The sequence below is a fragment of the Tetrao urogallus genome (assembly GCF_951394365.1).
Source record: "Tetrao urogallus genome assembly, chromosome: 14".
Classification (NCBI taxonomy): domain Eukaryota; kingdom Metazoa; phylum Chordata; class Aves; order Galliformes; family Phasianidae; genus Tetrao; species Tetrao urogallus.
Genome location: NC_136827.1, coordinates 13593465 through 13599775, shown reverse-complemented (window position 1 = coordinate 13599775; position 6311 = coordinate 13593465).

Sequence of the window (6311 nt, the reverse complement as noted above, 5' to 3'; positions counted from 1 at the left end):
ATAAGGACAGTTCTGTTTACTCATTTTTAAGACTGTGAATAAACGTTTTGGAGTAATATGCTCTTAGGGTACAGGCTTAAGATAGCTGGTATTGTCACATTTCACAGAGCTTGCTAAAAAATCCAAAACTAAAATCTGATTTGTGATTCTGTGATTCTGATTTCTCACCTTCGTATACTGATGAATACTTGCTAAAAGTGAAGAGTTCTGGAACCCAGAAGCCAATTTATTTTTCATCTGTGTTGCGTACTGGCAGTTTTATTTCATTTTACAGGCTGGCTCCTAAGGGAAGTACTTGCCTGTTGGTAAGAATCATATCTTGAAACATGTCTAATAGCTGTGTGCTTGTATCTTTCACAAAGCTTTAAGAGTTAGGAGGATTTTACTGGAACAATTCTTCTTCAAGGTGAGGACATACTATAAGCAGTAACCCAGCTTGGGCTGTTATGAAAATACATCTCGTGTCAGCTGTCTAGATTATAGCCCCCATTTTCTCAATTCTGTGTACTCATATGCCAGACATCAGGAAACGATCACACACGTAGCTGTCCCCCAAATATGGGGATTGTAGAAGCTTAATTAAATAATGAAAGCAATGATGCAATACTGACCAGTCACAGCTCACTGAGGAAGTTGCATTTCTCTAAAAGGTAGCTGGGTTCTGGGATTTTCTGGTCACAGGTCCATTAAATAGGCTGTGCACATTTCAGAATGAAGTTTACTGTACAGGTATTTAACTTACAGAACAAGCGAGTCCTGAACTTGAAGTCTTCTGCATTCAGGAAGGCCTGGGAGCAATGCTGCACTGCAGTTTTAGTCTGGGCTGGTACTTCTGGTGCCAGGAAGGAAGGGAGAAGGGACTCCTAAAGTGACAGCTCTGGTATATGAGTGCAGAGCCCATGTATGGCAGAGAACCTGAAAAATACTCCCGTGGCATTTTGCAAGAGCTGTTTATAGAGCAAAATGCCAATTCTGTGGAGGGAAAGGCGTCAAGGGGAGAGATGGCAGTCCAAGCCTCTCTGAACGTACAGCATTACAGTCTGAGTTTGGCCACAGTGCAAGGCAAGGGATCTAGACAAGTTATCCATAGCTTTATTCTGTAACCGAGGTTATAGCCTGAGTTTCAGTGTCTTGCACCTCTGCAGAGGGTATGAAATGCCACCCGTACAAGCTATTAACTTCTAATATATATCTTGCATAGTATACAAGTGCAGAATGTGATGCCTTCTGTGCGCACTGACAATGTAGCTGATATTTTTTGCATATCTGAAAATATGCAAAAAGAACTGTAGAAGAAATAAATACAAAACAGGTCTGCCTCCAGATCTGTTCCACTGAAAAAAAAAAAAAAAAGGAACTTGTTTGTTGCCATCCCTGCTCAGCTCAGGGACTACAGAGCAGCAAATGTTGATTATAAAGAAAGGGACTCCCCAAGGCAGCGTGCTTCCTTTCCAACATGCCCAGTGTTAAAGTACTGGTACAGCTTGGTGCACGCATCACTGCATGTCACTGTATTCTCTCCTGCCTTGGCCTGCCCAGCTGCCATTGATGTTAATAGGAATAGCACATGCACAGTTATCTTTTTCCACTCTGCTGCCATGCTGTGAAATACAAAAGTTAACAACCATCAAGGTGTTACAATTTTTTAGTACTTATTTTATCATGCTGCTTGGATCTTAAAATCTCTGTCAATGAAGCAACAAATTCTCCACTGTTTTCCAGCCCTCTAAAGGAACTTTTAGTTCCAAGAATTTTCTTGTAATTATTCTGTTGGATGGAGGATGAAATACATTTTGCCTCAGGTGAATTTCCAATCATGTCCTACCTTTCCAAAGCATTGTATCCCAGCTTCACAAACCTCAGGGCTTGGACAGGAATTTGCACAACAGTTTGTACTGGACCATCTATCACTGCTGCACCCCATCATTGTATGCACTGCTGTATGGATACCAGGTATGTCGATGCTGTTCCCCAGACACAATTCAGTAATTCCCTGCACCAAATGCTGAGGTAATCTCATTTAACAGATAACATTAACAAAAAAGAAAGGAATGTTTTTGGCCCACAGTTGAGCCTTTGAGAAGGGAGCAAGGAGCGTTGCCATGCTTCCTCACCTCTTCCTAACCCTATTCTGCAAGTGCAACAATGGAAATACTCAGTTTACAATCAAAGGGGTTTTAATTTCTGATCAAAGACACTCCTGAGACAGTAAGGCTGATTTCTACTGCTTTAAAAAGAAAAAAGGATTCAAAACCAGAAGGCCAAATTCTGCTCTCAGATGTGAATTAATTCTCTGGATCAAATTCCTTGAATTTGCTTCTGAAATTTCAGCAATGTCAGAGAAGACATTTGCCAAGGCTGGATTTTCACCCTATTAAGTGCACCTGCCCATCTGAGAGTCAGAACTGGCCCTAACAAAAGGCCAAGGACTATTCAAGTTGCCAATGTAATTTAATTCCTATGAATAACCTGGAGCAGTGCTACAGTTACAGTACTGCTCCAAAACCCATCAAAATCAATTGGAATTTTTCCCCTGGCACATCACTGAGCTTGAGTTAGGTCTCTATAAAACACTGTCATTATTAGGCCAGATACTGTAAGCAAAACAGTATCTTTTCTACTGATAACTCCAGTATCTTTTCTTTTTGATAACTCCAACTATATATTCAGTAATCTGAATGGTGTTCTAAGCTGGATTTACCATCGTGCAAACCAGTGCTCGTGTGCTTTAAGAAAAGGTGCATAAACTATTGCAATAAATCATGACAAACTGACCAAGGTATCAGTAATGGGCTGGCTTAATTGTAAGCAGGTGATTATCTTATCAATACTGACCACATCATAGCATACTCCCAAGCTAAAGAAAACATCTCTACGCTTGAACTAATTCGAAGTGCCTTAGCAGCCGTGTCTGCACTGTGTTGATCCCAGCACTGCTGAGATCACAGTTTGATTCCAGACCTGCATGTCCTCTATCCGCGTGGGGAGCTCCCAGCAGTCGCACAGCAGGACTGCCACCTGCCTAGCAGAGGGATAAGGATGTACTGTGCAAGTGCACCCTGCTGCGTGGGGCTCTTCTGGGTGAGACTCCACGAGTTCTCTACCTTCCAAATTCAGTCATGGCCAGAAGATCTATGTTTAATTATCTATCCACCTTTAATGAGGTGATGTGATTGATGCTGACGTGAAATTGAGAGCGAGTCTGAACGATTAACTGTCTTTTGGAAGGCACTGAGCAAGTTCCTCCGCTGACTTCAACACAAGCTGAAGGCACACAACTCGTATTTTGATGAGCTTTGGATCTAGCCCTATGTTGCAGAATGGCACTCAAAAAATGAAATACAGGACTTGTGCTGCACTCTGATTACACAAGAGGAGGTGCAGAAATGATTTAATATATTTAGGTCTTTTCAAATATTGCTGTATAGGCAGAAGCTAAGTTAATGCTTCTGAAAGACTGTATCATCTCACTGGCTTACTGTGTTAACACCCTAGGATGATCTGGGGCTTCTGAAAGTCCCAGCTCTAGTTTTGCTCTGTTCTCTGCTGCATTAGCTCATGCAGTTATCAGGGAGGCAAATTCACCAAAAAATAGTGGTGGAAAGCCATGGCATAACTAACTGTAACTTGTTTTCATGTTAGTCCAATGACTACATGCCTTACAGTTATTTTGCAAGGTGCAAGCAGCATTTCTGGAGATCATACACTGTTCTGTGTACTGGCATCAATATGCCATGCACCTCTGTGAAACATTAATTGCTTTAGTATCCACCAAGAGATGAGGATGTTTAGCACCTTCGGAAAAAACCCCTTTTAAATGTGGGATTATATAAAGGCTTAAGGATGATCTGGTGCTTCTGAAAGTCCCACTAAGCCCTTAATACCTTCCTAAATCTAACTTCAGTGCTTCCATTTTAAGTATTGGGGATTGAAAATTTTGGACCGTGAATGTAATTTAGTTTGCAGCAGTGATAAATGCTATGAGTCCAAATTTTAACTCACAAAATTGCCTGAATTCACGGAAGGTACCCGAGGCTGTAAAATATCACAAGAAATGGAAATTCGATTCATCTTTGGGTGTTATCATCTCAGCTGTACCGGCCTCTATTGATCATTGGAAAATGATCATTTGCACTTTAAAAAGCAGTTTCAGGGAAGGGCCCATCCACCCACAGTGGGTTTCGGACAACTAAAAAACCCGTTCTGCCATGAAGTCATGCTGTGCATGTGTAATGCAGACATTACAAAAAACAACAACAACAACAAAAACCCATTTAGCAAACATATGTAAGCACTGCCATTGTTTATGGATATGTTTATGGTTATTGCTCTGGATTTGGTTGGAATTAAACAATTTTTTAATGGCATCATTTTGGAAATGGTTCTGCTGGAAGCAATGGCTGTGTGTGTATGTTTCCCTGTATAGCTCTCAGCTCATGGACAAAAATTAACAAACAGTATATCAACAGTATCACCGGAAGAATTGCTCCCTGGCTGGAAGGATGCCATCCCATCCTCACACTTAGTTCTTCCATACAGAGCCCGAGTACAGACATGACATTTTTATGTTCCCCCTGCTTGAACTTGTGTGCTGGTAGATAAATGAAGAGGAGAATCAGTGCTCTCCATCACATCCCTGTGAATGCACATCTAGAAGAAGCTGTCCCGGACAGCTCAGCCAGCTGCAAGAGTGGATGCCACGTGGCCATGATCCAGATTGCACAGGTTTCCACAGATCAAAACCCAACCTAAGAACTGCACCGGAGATACCAAGCGTTAGCATATGACACAGAACATGTCTCAGGCCACTGTTCTCGAGGTCAGCTCAGCTGCCTGGGCTGCCCTCAACTACTGCCTCACCAACGCCTCGTATTTCAACACCTCACTCAGGCATGGACAACCTTTGTGAGGTCTGGCAGTAGGCAAGAGCAGTTTCAGCTTTCTGTCTAAAAGCGCAGGCCAGTACAGCCAGCTTTTATGATTAGCTTCAGTTTTCCAAATCCTATGGCCATTTGGAATCACTCTAAATTGAAATAAAGCAGTTAATGATTTCAAAGAAAGCCTTATGTCCTGCTATTGTAGACAGAGTGGAACATCTGAAAGGTCAGCATCAAGTCAGTAATAAAGCAAAGTATCACAGGGCATTAGGTTTCAGCTAAGCTTTTTGAGGTTTTTTGGGGGGCAAGTGGGAACAGCCCTTCCACACACAAACTCTTCTGGCTTTTGACTCTAACATCCACATAGTTCATTATCACATATTATATATGTTAAAGTAGCACCATGATCACTATACAAATTTAAAAAGAAGACGTAGTCCCTGCTTGCTATTACCTGTAAGGAAGTGGTAGATACTGTTTAGAACCTAAAAACTAAAGAGGAAGAAAATGGTTATCTGCTAACGAATGACAGATTTTGCACTTGAGTGCATTCATTCTAGCCTGAAACCCTTTGTCTTCTTAAAGAAATTACCCTCCCTCTAATAGAGCAATTATTTCTTCCTTCCTATCCTCTTAGTATCAAATTGCAAAATAAACAGTACTGTATAATACTGTACAATAATGCAGTATTCTTTTTCTTTAAGCATGATGAAGCCCTCTAAAGGATGCACCTCAGCAGGAACGAAATTATGGAATAGGCTACACACATTAAATAGAGGTAAACTGAGTCCATCTTCTTCAGTTCAGCTTTAGATGTTGGGTGTAGGGGGTCCTTAAGGACTATCACATACAACCTCCTCAGATCTGCCAACATTCACAGTAAGAAAAACAACAGCAGAGGCAGGAATAGTAACTAAGCAATAGTCATACTTCAGATTGTTCTCTGTAAAAATGCATGGGATTTGCACAGCTCTCCCATGCTGATGTGATCTGTATGTGACATACATGGGTATCTATGAGCGACCGATGTCATTTTCATCCACTGGAAGCTTATACCTGTAGCAGTCAGTGCTTTGTTCAACAAGGCTGGGGGACTGCTAATGTTAGATTAAGTAGTTCTTTCTTCATTCAGCAATTAACCAGATTGCTGCTGTGTCTGATTTGATTTTATAATCCTCAGAGGGTTTAAAGAGCTGCTGTCTGAAGCACCTGCTTCTGAAATATTTATGTCTATATATATTTTTTTTTTCCCTTTGCAGTACCATGGTTCTCCATGCTCCTGATTTTCTTCTGTTTTCCTTCAGAGGCAAAAGTTACAGTGATCCTGACGCAGTTTGGGCACAGCCACAAATTATCTGTTTGTCCTTCCTCTCTGTCTCAGAGTTAGAAAAGCGTCCTTGTGCACAGTTCTGTTGATTTCAGTGGATGAATCCA